Source organism: Lepidochelys olivacea, assembly GCF_965140295.1.
Source record: "Lepidochelys olivacea isolate rLepOli2 genome assembly, chromosome: 6".
NCBI classification, from domain to species: domain Eukaryota; kingdom Metazoa; phylum Chordata; order Testudines; family Cheloniidae; genus Lepidochelys; species Lepidochelys olivacea.
In genome coordinates, this window is record NC_140416.1 from 69249792 (window position 1) to 69266482 (window position 16691).

Consider the following 16691-nt stretch of genomic DNA (forward strand, 5'->3'; position numbering starts at 1 on the left):
ACTCCTTGTTCTGTCATCAACTACCACTGAGAACAGTCTAGATCCATCCTCTTTGGAACCCCCTCTCAGGTAGTTGAAAGCAGCTATCAAATCCCCCCTCATTCTTCTCTTCCGCAGACTAAACAATCCCAGTTCCCTTAAACGCTCCTCATACGTCATGTGTTCCAGTCCCCTAATCATTTTTGTTGCCCTCCGCTGGACGTTTTCCAATTTTTCCACATCCTTCTTGTAGTGTGGGGCCCAAAACTGGACACAGTACTCCAGATGAGGAATAGAGGGGAACGATCACGTCCTTCGATCTGCTGGCAATGCCCCTACTTATACATCCCAAAATGCCATTGGCCTTCTTGGCAGCAAGGGCACACTGCTGACTCATATCCAGCTTCTCGTCCACTGTAACCCCTAGCTCCTTTTCTGCAGAACTGCTGCCTAGCCATTCGGTCCCTAGTCTGTAGCGGTGCATGGGATTCTTCCGTCCTAAGTGCAGGACTCTGCACTTGTCCTTGTTGAACCTCATCAGATGTTTTTTGGCCCAATCCTCTAATTTGTCTAGGTCCCTCTGTATCCTATCCCTAGTCCTATTTGGATTACTCAAATGAGGAGGGGTGGCAGGATCAGGCCAGTATTGTACGCAGTAGTTTGATCCTTACTTTAAACTGTATGATCCCGTATTTGTTCATGTCACATAGGACCACCTATGACTTTTCAGCAGTTAGGCACTTAATAGTAGAGAAAAAGAAAAGTTGGTTTCCCAATTCTTTTAATCACAGGGGATGTCTTCACTGCACTCATGAGGTGTGGCTACAGCTCATGCAGACATACCCGAGCTAGCTTTAATTTACCTAGCATGGGTCCTGGAGCAGCGAAGCTGCTACAGTGCAGGCTATACAAGCCCATCTGGAGCCGTGGGTACTCACTTGCAGGGCTAGCCTATATAATGATTTAATTCTCTCTGCCTACCTAAGGTTCTCCCTGCACTTTCAAATGGGCCTGATGTTCTTCGCTTTTGTGATGCTTTAGGGGCTCACCCAGACCAGTAAGGGGTTGTCTCACGACCTGCCCTATAGCCCTGAGTGCTTCTGTGCTGTGCTGCTTTGGCTCAGAGTCCTGACACCAGCAGCCTCCTCCCAGCACAATGGCCTGACCCTGACTCCCACCAGCCTGGTTACTCTGCCCCTCCAGTCCTCAGGCTCCCCAAAACTCCCTGGAGTGTCCAGTCCCTCTCACTGCACCCTCACAGAAATGGTCAAGTTTGCTGCTCCCGGAAAGAGAAAATACACAGCAGGCTATTAGCTTCACTGGGGTTTACACTCCCTCCACTTTAATGCACAGCACTGAGTTGGTTTATAGTAAACGTGAAACAAATTTATTAACGAAAGGACATAGGCTTAAGTGACATCAGGTACACAGAATCAGGACAGAAATGGTTACAAACAAACAAGAGTTAAAATATGCTTCTAAGATTACAGTCTAACTTAACAAACTAGAATGAGCAGCGCGTGAATCGCCCCTTGGGGAAGGCTAGCCCCTGGCTTCGCCCCTTCTGCCAGAGGCCCTTCCCCTTGCCTACCAGATCCCAGAGCCCCCCCAACGCGGCTGCTGGCCTTTCCACTCCAGCCCCAGGCTGCCCGAGCACCCCCAACACTAGATCACTGGGTGGGTGGTGTGGCTCCAACCTCAGCACTCCCAGCCCTGAAGCCCCAGGTGGGAGGCCCAACCCCAGCCCCCTCACCCCTGGCCCAGTGCCCTCAGCCCCAGAGTGCCGGGCGTAAGGCAGCGCGGACCCGGTACTTGCAGCCCCAGTGCCAGGTGACAAGGCCCCAGCGTCCCAAGTCCCAGTGTGCCAGGTAGGCAGCACGGCCCTAGCGCCCCCAGCCCCAGAGCGCCGGGCAGGCTGCACAGCCCCAGCACCCCCAGACCTGGAGTGCCGGGTGGCGCAAGCATCGGCTCCAGCTGCCCCAAGTCCCAGCCACAGGCTGCCCTAGCCCCAGGCGGGAGGAAGAGTGGGAAGCCGGAGGGGACCAGGGGGCAAAGCATGAATGGGGGCATGCTAGGATGTTTGGGGAGGCTTAGCCTCCCCAGGCCTATGATACTTGCCGCCCTTACAAACTAGAGTCTTTTCCAGCATGGTGGCCAGTCTTTGGCTGAAATCCAACACAGAGCCCACGGCACTCAGCTTTTTTGTCTCCTCAGGTGAAGGATAACCCAAAGTCCTTTTCCAGGTCTATATATTCCCCCAAAGTTCATTGTCCTGGTATCAAGAGCCAGGAAGGTCTCCTGGGGGATTCAGTGTCCTGCCATCTTCATCAAAGTGTCCCCTCATGGTGAGTTCCCATGTGATGTTTCCTGCTGCAATTTTACAGTGCAGATGAAGTCTTCCCCACTGCCTGCAAGCTGATTGCTTTGTTTACTGATGATGTATCCCATTGGTCCATGGCTAGCAAGGTAAAAAGAGGAAATTCACAACCCTAAGTCTAAGGGCATGTCTGCACTACAAACTTTTTTTGACTCAACTTATGTTGGCATAAAGCTGCTGCAGTTTGTGTATTGCTTGTGTGCATGCATAATTGGTTCCTTGTATCAGCGCTGCACGTACTCCCCAGGAGTTAGAGTAGCATCCGTGTTAATCTGTATTCGCAAAAAGAACAGGAGGACTTGTGGCACCTTAGAGACTAACCAATTTATTTGAGCATAAGCTTTCCTGAGCTACAGCTCACTTCACCGGATGCAGGAATGTTTGGTTCAGTCACCATGGGTCGGTATCCCAGTGTGCAACTCACCACAGTCCAGTGCACTGTCTGTTGGGAAGTTCTGGCAATGCATGATGGGGCAGAAATGAGTCGTGCAGGGGTGACTGGGACTGCGGGGTCAAATTCCCATCATGCAGTTTTCTTCCCCCTATAATGCCATCGCTGTCCCAGAATTTTTGCACCTATTTTGAAAATTCCACAAACTCATGTGGGACTTGTTGCTGTCTGCCATCTCTGACAGGAGCCCACACAGCTCTGCACTACTCTCATGAGCACTGCAGGCACAGGACACACGCCCCTCCGGTATTTGCAGAGCCAGAAGAGCTGCAGGGAATTCAATGATTTCCTGTAGGTCAGGTCGCTGTGGGACATCGCGAGAACCAATTCATCGTTGTTGTTGGCATTCACGGAGCAGCTGCAGATGGTGGAGCAGTGCTTCTGGGCCTGAGAAATGAGTACTGACTGATGGGACTGCATCGTAATGCAGGCGTGGGATGACAAGCAGTGGCTGCAGAACTTTAGGATGCTCAAGACCCCATTCCTGGATCTGTGTGCTGAGTTCGCCCCAGGACTCCAGCTCAGGGACATAGAAATGGAAGCTGCACTGGCAGTGGAGAAATGAGTGGCGATCACACTGTGGAAACATGCAACACTGGATTGCTACAAATCAGTGGGAAAAATTATTTTGGAGTTGGAAAATCCACTGTGGGGGCCATTGTCATGTAAGTGTGTAGGGCCATTAATCATCTCCTGCTATGCAGGATTGTGACTCTTGGCAATGTGCAGGACATAGTGGATAGATCTGCAGCTATGGGGTTCCTGAACTGTGGTGGAGCAATAGACATGGAGCACGTCCTTATTATGGCACCAGACCACCTTGCCACAGAGTACATCAAACAGAAAGGGCTGCTTTTCTATGGTTATGCAAGCATTGGTGGATCACGAGGGACATTTCAGCGACATCACTGTGGGCTGGTCAGAGAAGGTGCATGATTCTCCCATCGTTAAGAACACAGGACTCTTCAGAAAGCTACAAGCAGGGAATTTCTTGCCCAACTGGCAAACTATCATTGGCAATGTTGAAATGCCAATAGTGATCTTGGAGAACCCAGCCTACCCCTTACTCCCCTGGCTCATGAAGCTGTACACCAGTCACCTCGACAGCACCAAGGAAAGATTCAGCTACCAGCTCAGCAAATGCGGAATGACAGTTGAATGCGCTTATGGTAGACTGAAGGGATGCTGGTGCTGTTTACTCACAAGATTTGGTCTCAGTGAGAAAACTATCCCAATGGTTATAGCTGCCTGATGTGTCCTGCATAATACCTGTGAGGGGGAAAAGTTGCCACTAGAGTGGAGGTGGAGCAGTTGTCTGCTGAGCTTGAATAACCAGATACAAGGGCTATCAGAAGAGCTCAATATGGAGCTATATGGCTCAGGGAGGCTTTGAAAGAGCGTTTTAACGGCGAACCGCAGTAATGGGTTATGGTGTACTGTGCTCTACCTGGCCCTGCAGTTTGGGGGCCTGTTAGGAATTGTATGACCCTTGCTGTACATTTATAACTATTACACTGTTTGTCACAGATCCTGTGAGTTGTGTCAAAGTTTACAATCCCAGGTGAATGGGTGCTTTCACTACCACCAGCCATACAGCAGAATATGTTAGGAACCAATAAAGATTAATTATTTTAATTTCATTGAGTAACAAAAACATTTCAAATAATTTTGTGCAAGTTAAAAGCAAATACATTAAAACCTTAACAAATTTATGGAACAGAATTTAAAGAAGGGGAAGGAACATTCATGTCCATTTTAGCTACATATACATCAACCGTGGCTCTCACTGGCCAGTGTATGAGAAGTTGTGGTTGTCAATGTCCCCCGGAGTGAAATGGTGGGGTACGGATGTGGCCCTCAATGCCATGTGGAATGTTGAGAGGGATGTAGGGAGGTGCTGCAGTGGAGTTTTCCATGAGTCTGCAGCATCTGTGTTTGCTACCAGAGAAGACCCATCTCCAACTTCGACTTCTCGGCTTTTCTCCTTTCCACTCTTTCCTTCTTCACACAGTGTGCAATGCTCACCCCTCAGGCCCTCTGTTCAGTCTGATGCAGCACTGGCTTGCAGGAACTTACTGAACATGTCAGTCTGAGTCCTCTTCTTTCTCCTTATCTGGCTCAAGATTTTCATGTAGAGGGGGAACCTCAAGGCCACATCAGCAGTAGCCTACAGATAAAATACAGAGAGTGATTGTCAGTATAGTCACAATGGAAAGTGAAAGTTAAGATTCAGAAGTCCCTTCCCTTGCTCCCCTAAAGTTTTAAACACAACATACTTATTGAAACTTCTGCTTATGCACCAGCCATAAGTATGGTTCACCAGGGGTGAGAGAATTGAGGATGGAATTACTCGGTTGCATGAAATATGATAGGGCAATAGCACTGAATGCTGCACTGTTTTCCAAAGGTGATGCAGATTTTAGCTGAGATCTCACTCCTGAGTTTAACAAAAGCACAGACAACGCAGCTGTAGCTGGCATTCTGAAGTCATCCAGGCCCATATGCTGCTAGCCTGTGTGCTGCAATGGTGCCTACTGAAGTTATCACTGAGTGGCGCGGGAAAGCATCCTACCGCAGAGGGAGAAATAAGGCTGCCCTCCCTAGAAACCTTCAGCAGAGGATTGCAGAGTACCTCCATGGAAGTTTCATTGAGTTCAGACAGGAGAATTCAAGGGATGTCCCTGTGTACATAAACAAACTGCTCTGCATCCCGTTCCGTCCCCCCCGCAACTCTACAGGGGAATGACAAGCAGATAACCACCCTCCCTCTGTTGTACTTATACCTCTTCTAGTATGAGTAAATTAATGAAAAGTCACTAGATGTGTCCTGTTAATTTGGGGGTGCCATCAGTACATCATTGTAACTGGAAATAAATTTACACACTTATCCAAGGGTACTTCCCCTGCATCGGGCTCGCCCGTGCTCGACTGCCAGGACTGCCTGCAGTGGAGTCTCAAACAGCTTCTGGCTTGAAGCATAGCTTGACCCCCCTGTTGCATGTCCCTCCTCCTCCTCCTCCAGCACCTTCTCCTTGTTGATACCAGGGCCTGTGACACAAACCTAGCCCAATGATGGACCTGGTGGAAGGAGGAGTTCGAGCTGTTCACAGGCCTGGCCATGCAGGATGACACAGCAGGAAAGTAAAACTGTTATTTGACCTCACTGGGGAACAAGGCAGAGAAGTCTGCAGCACTCTGAAATTCACCCCTGCCTCAAGCCTCACAGTAGTACCGTTCTAGGAGCCCTGGGGGTGTATTGCTCCCCAAAGCAGAATGAAACTGTGGCCTGACACAAGCTTCTCGCTAAAGACCAGTCCAAAGGGAAGGGGAAAGACCCCTTATGTTACTGCCTTACACACACTGGCTGCTACATGCAATTCTGGGGACTTGACAGTCTCCCTAATTCAAAACAGGATAGTCTGTGGCACTTGGGATCACCGCCTGTGGGAGTGGCTGCTTCAGGAAGGCAATCTCACATTAGACAAATGCTTAGACATGGGCTGCAGTGGAAACGTCAAGAGAAAGGATGAAAGCCCTAGGAGACACAAACATCCCCAGAAGCACATGCAGGGAGACAACAGCAAAGGAGATCAGGTGGCCAGTGGTCCGTACCCATAGTGAGATGAATTTACTGTGTGAGACAGCAGGAGAAGGTAAGGGACATGTGCCCTGCACAATGACAGCACTGCAAGGAATGTGGCAAGTTGAACCATTTTAGCCGTGTGCGCACAAGCAGAGGAAGGTCCCAGAAAGATTCAGTCAGATTTGTCCAAGAGGGGGATCATGGGTGGCAGGTATCAAAGGCAGGGGAAGGTTCAGCCTACCCAAACTGCCTATGTGGCCCCACCCATACTCCCCCCCACAGGTCCCCTCCTGCTTCCTGCCGTGGTCTGCTGAGGCTCTTGGCCGGGGCCCAGGGCCCCAGGACAAGTGGTGCTGGAACCAGGGGGGCAAGGGGGCCATAGCCCTCCCACTTTTTGAAAGTGGACAGGTCTGGCCCATCCACTTTTCACCAGGGCAGACCTCTTCCCCCTCCTTTCCCCCTCCTTTCCCCCTCCTTTCACAGGAGCCCGGGCAGCTGTGGGGAGCTGCGGCAGAACCTCCACCTGCCTGGGGTGGGGGTGGGCTGAGAGCAGCCCCTGGCCCATCTCCCCACTCCCCGGGCTCCCCAGCCACCCAGGGCAGGAGGAGGGTCCGTGACTCCATGCCGGCTCCCCACAACTGCCTGGGGGGGAGGGCCTTGGAGCTGCAGCCCGGCCATGGTAAGAGCCATGCAGGCATTGCCCCAGGCAGGTGGGGAGCCCAGGGGACAGGGACACGGGCCAGGGGCTGCTCAGGACCCCGCACCGCAGGCAGGTGGAGGGTCCATGGCTCTTACCGTATTTGGGCTGTGGCTCCGAGGCCCACTCCTGGCCGGAGCTGGGTTGCGGAGAGCTGCGCGGGCAACTGTGGGGAGACTGGGTCCCTCCACCTGCCCTGGGTGGGGGGCCTGGGACACGGGCAGGCGGCTGCCTTCATCTCCACCTTGGGCGGAGGCCCCACACACACTTTTGGGAGGGCTCAGGTGCCCTTCCCCTTGGCTGGGGCTAGTGGGGGCCGGCCTGCAGCTAGGGACTCTGGGCGGCTGGAGCCAGTGCTCGTGCTGCCTGCCCACCGGCGATCCTGGGTGGGAGTGTGGGCCATGCTCAGCTGCCTGCGCGCCCACCACTCTGGGGCTCGGGCTGGGGACCGCGCTGCCTGCCCACCCGCCTGCCCGCCCGCCTTCTGGGCTCCAGCGGGAGAAAGGGGGAGAGTGGGGTGGGGCCCTGGGCAAAAGGGGCAGGATGGCCAGGGGTGAGCCTCCCCAAGCCCGTGGTTCACCCGCTGCCCATGAGGGGGATGGCGCCTCAGACAGTGTTGACCTCTGGACTCTGTCCTTGAGTCCGAGAACATATCAGGTTCAGACTTTTGGGAAGGAAATCAACAAGGGACACCACCAACCTCAGTGCAAGCAACAATGTTAACAGGGAAGTGCCCTGTGTGAGTTCAGCTGGATAGCGGGGCCTTCTGCATTGTGATTCCTTGGGGTGAATTTGACCCGAACACACATTAAAAAGAGCAAGCAGAATCTAATAATGTATAATGAGATCATAATGAAGCCTGTAGGAAAATGTGACTGTGACCCTAAGAGAACCACACTGCCAGATAGCAAGAAGCTTCCTGGTATGTAACAACAAAACTCAGCTGCTCTAACTAGCTCAATACACTTCACACATTGTTGTCATGATATCCACATAAGAAGTGTCATGTAATATATTATTTGAAAACTAACAACATGCTGGTTGTTAATATCGCTGTGAAATATATGTAACAACACTGTATGTGAAATTGTGGATTCTCTCTGATATTGTGTTTTGGAGTCTGTAAACAGACAAAGGAGAAAAAACAGGGTTTTTTCCAGACAAAGGAGGAAGCCAAACACCTCTTTGGTTCAGTTCCAAATCAAGCCAGGTATAACCAGAGGCAGGGACAGTGTGCTATTCATTTGCATATTGCGGGAAAATAATTTACCTTGTAAATCACAGAAGACTGCAAAATTAACATGGCGTGGGCTCCATGGTGAACACAGAAAGCTGAGCTTTCTGATTTTGATGGCAAAAATAAATTTTGGGGTTGTATGGAAAATGCTGGAAAAATTTGGGGATCCATTGCCTGAGAGAACAAAGAAGCCAGCACTTTGTATCTACGAAAGATGGGTCCTCCCACTAAAACAGGCTGGAGAACTCGGTGTGAGTAGGAAACTAGGTTAGGCAAAGCTGTATCTTGCTGGAATTAAGTTGTAGACACTAGAAAGTGGGTTATTTCTGTTTTGTTTGTTTGTAACTCTTTCATATCTCTTCCATTCTTGCTTGAAAGCACTTAAATCTGTTAATAAACTTATAGGTTTATTGCAAACTATCTCAGTTTTGTGTAGTAAGGTGGAATGTATCACCCCAGCTGAGCTAACAAGCTGTTGTGAGTACTGGCTCTCTGAAGCCAGTGAACTTGGTATTACCTCCATGAGTGTCCAATAAGAGGAACTGGAAACTGCAGGGGAGATGGTTATGGGCAGACTCGGGATTGGAAGTGTTCTTGGGATCCCCCTGCAAGGAATAACTGGGCTGGTGGAAGCTGAGGGAGAGACCTTTGTGCTGTGGGTAGGCTGCTGGTGTCAGGGCTCTGAACCAAAGCTGCATAGCCTAAAGGCTCCCAAGATTACAAGGCAGGCAGTTACACAACCCGTTACTGGTCTGGGTGAGTTGCCAAAGTGTCATAGTGACCTCACAGTAACTAACCTGAAAAGTAATAGACGGTACCAACTGAAGTTTGTGGTGATGGATGGTAAGTGCCACAAACTTCTCTTGGGGAATAGAGCGATGGACGCAGCAGCAGAATTTAATAGCTGCAGTGCAAGAAGTAAACGGAGGAGTCCCATGGACCATGGAGACAGTTTCAAAAGCATATGGGAATGTTTTCAAAGGCAACAGATGCCTGGAAGGAAAGCTGTGACTGGAAGCAGACCCCACAGTGGAACCTGTGTGCTTACAACAGAGGAAAGTTCCAGTGACACTATGTAATCCAGTGTGCAAGGAGTTCAAAAGTCTGCAGAACAGGGGTATCAGAGACCAGTATAGCCTGGGTAAGCAGTATGGTGTGGCAAAAAAGCCACCAGGTAAATCAAACATCACAGATCCAAAGCCACTCAACAAGGCATTGAAAAGATGCCACTGCCCACAGTTGATGACATCTTGTCAGAACTTTCCAAAGCCAGAATCTTTGTCACAGAATCAGGGTCTGTGATGTGGGGAACGGGTTTTGGCACATACCCTTGGCCAGAGTGTCCAGTATGCTGACAGCCTTCGCAACACCATTTGGTTTCTACAGATGGTTGCACGTGATGATGGGTGAAAACCCAGCCCCGGGCATGTTCCAGTGAAGACTCCTCCTGGACTGGAAGGACTGCCTGTGGTGAAAATGATTGCAGATGATATCCTCATTGTGGTGAAGTGAGCAATGATACAGAAGCTGGACAAGATCCTGACAGAAAACTACAAGCTTTTCTACAGCAATATAGGGACAAGAACATACAACTTAACCCCAAAAACATGTGACTCAAACAGTGTGAGATGACATACCTCGGACATCTGCTTACAGCAATGGGACTGAAAGCAGATCCCAACAAGATCAAGGCAGTCAGAGACATGCCAGCTCCAGTGGATGTGGACAGTGCTTCATGGGAATGATAAATTTTCTGTCCCAGTAATTACCACCCAGTAATAGTGCAATCAGACCACAAACCCCTAGAGACAAACACCTGTCAGGGATGATCTGGGTGTATCTTTGGTCCTGACTCAGAACAGGGGACTGAGGTCTCAACTCTTGAGGTCTCTTCCAGCCTTACACTTCTATAATTCTATAACAAAGCCTCTTCTTAATACTCCAGAAAAGATTGTAAAACATGTTGCTGCACCTCCAGGACTACCAGGTAAAGACCAGATATTGTCCAAGATGATTACCGGTGTTAGCCGACACCCTGAGCAAGGCATAGATACAAGTTGGGGGAAAGGGATCAGGACACTGAATCCATAAACATTCTGCACTATCTCCCAGTTTTAACAGTGACGCTGATGGAAATAAAGAGGCTACATAAAAGAACATCCAGCTACCAGTGTGACGGGTTCGGTCACAGAGACCCCCTTGGGACTGTCACCTGATGTGCTGAAACTACCTCTAAGCCCGTTTTCTTTGTCAGCTTGGGACTCCAAAACCCTGTCTTGTTGAGCCAGACACACTAGCCTGTGGCAACACAGACCCAGGGTCTGATCCATGCACCCAAAGCTGCAGACTTAACTGAAAACAGCTTAGCAAGTACTCCTGTCTCCAGCACTTAGACACCCAGCTCCCAATGGGATCCAAACCCAAATAAATCCGTTTTATTCTGTATAAATCTTATACAGGGTAAACTCATAAATTGTCTGCCCTCTATAACACTGATAGAGAGATATGCACAGCTGTTTTCTCCCCCGGGTATTAATCACTTACTCTGGGTTTACTAATAAACAAAAGTGATTTTATTAAGAATAAAAAGTAGGATTTAAGTGGTTTCAAGTAATAACAGACAGAACAATGTAAGTTACCAAGCAAAATAAAACAAAACATGCAAGTCTAAGCCCAATACATTAAGAAACTGAATACAGGTAAATCTCACCCTCAGAGATGTTCCAATAAGCTTCTTTCACAGACTAGACACCTTCCTAGTCTGGGCCCAATCCTTTTCCCGCTGCAGTTCTTGTTAGTTCCAGCTCAGGTGGTAACCAGGGGATTTCTCATGACTGGCCCCCCTTTGTTCTATTCCACCCCTTTTTTAGCTTTGGCACAAGGCAGGAATCTTTTGTCTCTCTGGATCCCCACCCCTCCTTCTAAATGGAAAAGCACCAGGTTTAAGATGGATTCCAGTTCAGGTGACATGATCACATATCACTGTAAGACCTCCTTCTTCATTACCTAGTAGCTGGAAGACACGTACGCAGGAAGGCTTGCAGGTAAACAAACCCATTCACAGTTCATTAATTCTGAAGCACACTTAATGGCTTCCATTTAACATGTTTACATCAGTAATACACATTTATATCTTATTCTCCTAACTCCAGACATGGAGTAGATCATAAGCTTTGTAATGATACCTTACAAGAGACCTTTTGCACGGAGCATATTCCAGTTACATCATATTCACACTTTTATAAACATATTTCCATAAAACATATGGAGTGCAACGTCACAACCGGCAGTCAGGAGAAAGCAGGATGACCAGAAGACAAAAGCCAACTACCAATAGGAGCAGAAGCATACTTTCAAATGAAAGATTATCTGAGTTTGTAGGATAGAATCATATTTCAAGGACAGAGACCTGTTGTCCCACCTCGTTACGTAAGGATGTCATGCAAAAAATATACATGCTTCACACTTGGTCATTGACAGCTCCCTTACATGGGCTTGAGAGTGTATTTACTGACTGGAGATGAGCACACAGTTCTGCTCCTTGCTAGAGGAGTGTGACACCTGCTGGTCATATAATAATCACTAGCAGAAAGAGGCCGTTACTATGTGAGCTGCCCACCCAACCTGGGAAAAGATGGGAGTGGAATTACCTTCAAGGAAAAGCAGCACTTATTACAGCGGACTACTATTCAAATTTGTGGGAGGTCAGTGCCCTTTCTGATGCAAGAAACAAGTTAGTGACTGATAAACTTTGTGAGATATGGCATTTCAGACAATGTATTCACTAACAATGAACCTCAATTTGCCTTGGAAGAATTCAAGGAATTTGCATGCAAATGGGAGTGTGACCACCACATATTCTCTCCAACATACACACAGAGTAATGGTAGGGTGGAATCAGCTGTGAAAACAGCCAAGAGACTGTTACACAAAGCTGCTTCTTCAGATCCGTCCCTTGTTAGCATTTTTGGCACACAGGAATACCCTATCACGGGATGCCAAAACAGTCCAGAACAGACACTGATGGGATGAAGGACTCTGCTACCAGGGAGAGGAGACCTGTTGCAGACAGAAGGCTGGAGACACTGCTGAGAGGAGATTGGCCAACAATCAGAGAAAGCAGGCCATGTGGTAGGTTAGCCAAGGACCTACCAGCTTTGGAGACAGACACTCCTGTAAGGATCCAGACGTTAGGGAGACACCAGGAGTGGACTAAAAATGTCATGAGGGATGCATTGGCAGCCAGGTCATACATGGTGACTATGCAAGAAGGACAAGTGATCCAAAAGAACAGGAGGCACTTATGAGCCAGCAGACACAATACCCAGAGGAGCCCACAGAGATACAGAGATCATCATAGAATGGAGAAACGGTACCATCTGGAGGCCAACACCACAGGGAAGAAGGAGACTCCACAGAAAGATAGTTTGGTAGAGTTTGAGACAGGTGATAGAGACAGAGATAGGTCACTCCTGGTGTGGTTATCTGTTGAGGAGACCAAACTATCTCAGACTATGTAACCAGCTGAGTCTGTGGCAAGGACAAGACTCCAACTTAACTAAGTGCTTGCCATCACTTGCCGAAACAGAACAGATACGGAGTGGGGTTCTGGATGTCAATTATTTGCTTTTAAATTTTATATTAAAATGTTTGTAGAACAGGGAAGATGTATCATGATCAATGGAACTAGAGTCAGAGGGTCCATGTTCCTGAAGGGACTGTTATTGATGGGTCACCAGTGGAAACAGAGATCACCAGGACTTAGGCTGGAAGCAGTGCAGTCATATGGACAGAGCACTGCTCAGGGTTTAATTATGTTCCACTTGTTCAACTTAACCTGCTTTCTGCTTCATTTTTTTCAAATGAAACACAGGGGAGCAGAATAGGCTCTCCATTGACTCTGCCAGGGCCTACGCAGGGAAGAGCCCATCATTGGCCCTCTCCCAATGTACAGCTAAGAGTCTAGTTATCAGGAGGAAGGAGGCACTGGCAGAGCCCAAAACCCACCTGTGGGGCAGAGAGAAACGAGCTCTGTGGGTAAATTGGAAGGGGAATGGGATGAACTTGGCTGAGGGATGTCAGCAGAGTCAATAGGCTTGTGTGGCGGGTGCTGGATGGTGGGCTCAGCTGGCAGGATCTTGTTGCCTGGGATGGACTGAGCTGAGGTGCAGAGGATAGACTAATGGGGCAAGGGATGGTCTGGAGGCCAATAATTGATTAGAGAGTCTGAGGGGAGAATGGCAGTGGTTTTGGGGAGCCAGATTTGATTGAGGGATCTGGGGCGAGAAGTGAATTGAATGATTAGGGACGGCAGATGCATTGATAAGGTGGGGGGGCCAACGTGTGGATTGGGGGTTGCTGGTTGGCAGAGGGTGGACTGTCTTTGGGAAAGATAGACTGATGGGCCTGAGGCAAAGCGCAAAATACATTATGGGCAGAAGGGAGGGCAGAAGATGGGTGGGCAGCAGATCATGGACAGTATCACCATCATGATTTTTTCGTGAGTCTTGTGATATTTGATGTTCTTCTTAAACTCGCATCTGTAGGAATCAAGAGGCTGCAGGAGAATCGCAGCTTTCATTTAAAAAGTAAGTTTCTAGCTCTAGTGGGTTGTGAGCAGGAAGATAGAACATGGACGACAGACGGAGTTTGGAGTGAACGGAAGAGGGGAGCCAGGGACTAGAGGAAATCTAAGCTGAAAGGCATGAGGAGAGAGATCTGGGAGGAGATGAGGTTGAGAATGAGCGACATTGAAAGGTAAAAGCAGGGGAAAGGAAAACTGGTAAAGGAAAAGTTTAGAAACATTGGGTGTGGGGGAGCCTGTTCTTAGGAAAAACAGAAAAGAGAAGCGAGACCTAGAAGGAAAGAAAGTCAAATAGAGAAAGGACAAAAACTAAGGGAGACACAATCAGTGTGAAATGCTTACATTGTTAAACAGCAGGCTGGGTGACAAATTATTATATAAAATCACATATTTGTGTGTCTGGTGCCTTTCTGTATGGGGCTTTGACAGGCCTGACGGTGGTAGGGAGGTGGGTGTGAGAGTCTAACGTTCCTGCAATAAGTGTATAGACAACGTGGCCTCACTTGAAATCAACCAGTGCTGACATTTAACAACAAAGTGTTAATGTCTGTGTGTATGTGCGTGATGAGAATGACATGAAGGATTTTTGACCCCAGGGTTTTGCTGCACATATCTTTGTGTTTTACTAGCCTAGAATTGGCTACTGCAAGTTATTTTAGAATTTTCAGTAAATGCTGTAGGGGCCTCTGGTTTTGTCTTTTTTAGTTTGCTTATTTGGGACTAAATCTCTGTCTAAAATTTTATAAGGTGTTGGAGACTGCATCTGTTATGTCACAAGTTGTGGAGAGAGGACTTGGACCCTCCCATTGTATTTGTATTTTTTCATTACTGCTGCCCTCAGCCTCCAGCTTTTTTCTGGGTAGCTAAAGACCCGGCAAAGAGATTCCTGTTTACTGTTCATGTAGCCGTTTATAAAAATGCTTTGGGACGCAAGGTGCTATAGAAATCTAAGAGATCGCTTAGAGGAGAATGTCGTTTTATATTTATATAGGGCCTTGCATACTACCAGTCTCTCAAAGCACTTCACACATCAATGTCAGTTAGAAACTGGCAGTCAGTGACTGTGTAGGCAGGACCCATAGCAGCCAATATGCTCTCAATAATTGCTCACACACAGCCATGGATATCACAAAAGATTTAAAAACCAACCTGAGCTTTATCTAGTCCCAGATCTGAATCCAAATCTTTTTTCTGTCTGAGATCAGTTCAGTATGTTACAGGACTCTCATCCCCTCTGCCTCCTCCCACTGCTTTTCCTTTCCTGATTCCCAGTGTGGCCCGTAGCGCCTTTCCCACACCGTTCCAACCATCATCTGGTTCTATCCCTCTTTGTAACCTGTTCCAGCAGGTGCCGGGTCCCTATGGCACCTCCTTTGGTTGTGTAAAATTCTGTCCAGACCTTGAAATCAGTGGAGTTGGACAGTGTACATCAGGGCAGAATCTAGCATCTACAAGATGCTACTGCAGGGCCCTGTAATTGTGGCAGATTCTGAATTGGGCCCAGCTGCCCTTATGTTCAAATTTTGTGTGCTTCGGAGAGCAGCAGCTAACTGGTGCATGCTCTATTGCACAACACTGATGGGTGAAGGAAGAGGCCATTTTTGGCTAAGAACACTGAGATAAACCCTGACTCTTGCAAAAACTGTCACGGGACTGGTAATGTCTATTTAGAACAGACAGGACCTGAGGTTTGAAGGCCTTTTTTGAAAGACTCCTGCACAGTAAAATATAGAGAACTCATCTTATTTATTTCTGAAGGATACAGGGCTGAGTCTACCCAGTTGAGAGGTGAATCTGTTTTTCCAAAGGGCCTGGGTATTTCAAACCCAAGCCTTAGACTGTTTCTGTGGCCATTAGTCAGATAGGTGCCACTAGTGTAATTATATTCCTGTAGCTATAAAGCAAACCCCAGCTTTAGATCAGATCCTTAAATTTTACTTTTTCTGCTGGGAGATTTTGTGCTGATGCCCCATGCCTCGAGCTTTTGGAGGACCCCCCCCCCTCCTCAAGGGGACGTGCATAGACATGGCTCACAGCAAGCACTTTCAACACTGATCTAAACTAGTGTGATTCTGAGGGGCGGCATTGTCAGAACTAATACAAAATGCTCTAGTGTTAGTGCAGGAGGTGGTGCGCAGCCTGGGAATGACTGTTATCGTTCTATAGGGCACTCTAAATTGCGGGCTGATAGTGAGCCAAGGCAGTGATTTGCAGCTTATGGGCGGGGAAAACCAACCACATTGTGGTCTGCAGTTCCTAGGACCCTTTCTATGACCCGGGGTAGGGAACGGAGAGGTTGTGACCACAGGAAGTAGGAGTTTAGTTCTGCACCTTCTCTGCAGTGAATATGTTAAATGTGAAACCTTCATCAGCTCAAGCCATAAGGAATGATGAGTGTTGGTCTTGCTACAACCTGGCTTTCTTTTATTATAGACCAGCAGCTGTGAAATGTTGCCCTAAGCTAACCCCTTCTTATTGAGAGGTTGGTGATAGTTTCATTAAATGCATTTCTAAGTCCCTTAAATCTTTTCTTATTCTATCGGTTATTTATTACTGTTACACATAACAGAATGCAGATAACATATCTGACGACTTACAAGGCAGATCTACAGAATATGATCAAAGCGAATAGAGTCCAGCCTTAAAAAGCAGGTTGATACCAAGGCAGTAAAGTGGTGGCACTGGACTCTCAAGCTTGCAGTGCCCACAAACCCAACACAGTCAACTTGCTGTACCCACAAATCCAGCATTCACTTCCCTCCCCTTTGCCCCCAGCCCTTGTT

General features: G+C 48.2%; 1 protein-coding gene across 5 annotated transcripts in view; it reads left to right on the forward strand.

The window, feature by feature from the left end:
* Nucleotides 1-16691, forward strand: part of CCDC9B (coiled-coil domain containing 9B) — a 152571-nt gene that overhangs the window by 40986 nt on the left and 94894 nt on the right. The window lies entirely within an intron of this gene.